This window comes from Colobus angolensis, unplaced genomic scaffold (genome assembly GCF_000951035.1).
Source record: "Colobus angolensis palliatus isolate OR3802 unplaced genomic scaffold, Cang.pa_1.0 Scaffold70, whole genome shotgun sequence".
Taxonomy (NCBI): domain Eukaryota; kingdom Metazoa; phylum Chordata; class Mammalia; order Primates; family Cercopithecidae; genus Colobus; species Colobus angolensis.
The window spans coordinates 11,810-14,183 of NW_012120710.1; the positions used below are offsets into that span (position 1 = coordinate 11,810).

At 31.8% G+C, this 2,374-nt stretch overlaps 1 protein-coding gene across 9 annotated transcripts in view; it reads right to left on the reverse strand.

Moving 5' to 3' along the window:
- The window catches only part of LOC105501230 (UDP-glucuronosyltransferase 2B9), a 476,097-nt gene that overhangs the window by 7,058 nt on the left and 466,665 nt on the right, over window positions 1-2,374 (reverse strand). The gene's annotated exons all lie outside the window — the stretch shown is intronic.

Here is a 2,374-nt window from a genome sequence, read left to right on the forward strand (position 1 = left end):
AAAATAAATAAATAAATAAATAAATAAATAAATAAATAAATAAAAGCTGAAGGTTAAGAACCACTGACATTCTGTAGTTGGGTATTGTAATTTGGAATTTCTGTGAATTAGTCCAGGAGTCTTATTTATAATACAGAATTGCACACTCTACAGTTACATATTTTCAGGTTTGTTTAGGTGGAGCACCTATAGACCTGAAATCACACTGTTAAACTGATGTGCTATTTATAACTGCTTGTGAGGAACTCTCATCATCACTTTGTTGTGTCTCAGAGGCACCACTTACATCAGAAAAGAAGAGGCCAGCAGGCCTTTCTGCAGGGGAGATCTTGTCTCTCTTTTGAGTAGCTCACTCACACCACATCACACTCCTGATGAAGATGTGCTTGGCTGCAATCGATTGAGAATTATTCTGACTTGCGTTCTCTAATGTATGCCAAATAAATTTAAATATTTTCAGATTTAATCATTGTGGTAAAACTTTTCCTAATGGTTCTCATTAACAAAACAAAGAAAAAACGTCCAAATTTTAACTGTGCAGACCACATATTACAGAATGTTTTTTAAAATATGATTTTTAATCTTAAGGTAAGAGTCATTGTACTGCTATTCCAGGTAATACCTGGGACATCTAAGTATTGTGTGTGATTGCAGTTGACTGTAGCCATATTTACTGTAACTTGTGTTCAGTGTTTCACCTCACTAGCTTGATGCCAAGAGCCCTGTTTATCCATGCAGTGTTGAAGAAACCTAACCTCTGTTTACAGATTCATCACTGATATGGACTGGTTGTTTCTTCTTCTGTGATAATGTAATAAAAAGAATATAAGATTAATGTCAGAAATTTTATAAAAGCATAAAACATTTTTTTAAATAAAATTTTTCTAAAATTTTTATGTTGTGATATTATTTATATAAAATATATTTTTTTCATCATGGCTTTTTCCTATTTATATAGCTCAATGTACACATGTGATACTTACTTAGAAAATGTTAATCTTACTGAGTATATATTTTCCTCCTGCAAAATCTTGTCATCTTGTTACCTTTATCATTTTTTAACTCCCTTTATTTGTATTACAGCTGACAGTGTAATTGAATATTTCATTGATAAAATTTTTGTAATGCCATTGTATGCACATAGTATAAGTTTTTAATGATTCCTTCATTTAAGATGTTGGACTACTTCCAATGTTAATTTCATGCATATTTTCCATAATGTTGAATAGGTACTTCTTGATTAATTTTTTTATCTGTATGATTTCACGTGAATATATTATAACACTCATGGCAATGGTCATTTTTAAACACCTGATACATTTTGTCAAGTGTCTTATTCTCTTATATAGAAATTATCTGAGAATCTAATATTTAATTGAAATGAAAGCATCCTGGCTGGGTTAGCAATTATTTTACATAATAAACAAAGAATTGGTTTCACAACCATTGACTTGCATTCAAATCTTTCTGCAAGTTAATAACAACAGCTAATAGTAGTAATTATCACTATTGTACTACTAGTCATCTGTTTCTTGTCCTTCTACAAGTCCTACTCTCTTCCCCTTCCTACTGACACCATCAGTTTCCCTTATTGTGAGTGGGGAAATATTTCAAGAGTAGGGCAGGGTGGCAGAGATTTTTCATTAGTCTTACCCCAGCTTTTGTCTCTTGAGAAAGTTATCATATAAAGCCTATGCAATTTGCTTTCAATACAGATATTGAGTTTTACCAATGGAATAAAATCTCAGTTTTATGTAGATAAAAATGGTCTCTTAAGAGATTACTTAATAATGTAATAAAGAATGTTTGCTTTGTACACATTTCTTAAAAGTGTGATATTAATTTAAAATATATGAGTTTATAAGAATATAATCTTATATGCTGACAGAATTTTTTTGGTATTGAAACTAAGGGCACTATTCAGATACAATAGGTATAAATTATTTGATCTTTATTATACATGCATTGTTCATTATCTCTGTGCTTCTCTGTCAGGCAGCTATGATGTTAAGACAAGTTGACACGGGGAGCTTTAATCAGTTGCTTGTCATATGGCAAAAATCATCTGCTTTCGTAGGGTATGTTTATGCTGTAATATGTAAACTCCTGGGGTCTCAATGAAGAATTATTTAAATGCTTTAGTAAGATCAAGTGATCACTGAGTTTGTCTGCAAATATTAAAGGAACATATTTATTTTATTGAGGAAGTGTTTTAAGCTGCAACACTGGTGAAGATCCTCATTACCTATGGGAGAATTTTAGAATTTCAACTAGCTCATTGTTGTGGGAAGTCAGGGACCCCAGAAAAGAAGTGAAAATGGCAGGTCCTTGCCTTAAGCGATGATATTATCCTGTGAAATTCCTTTTCCTGGCT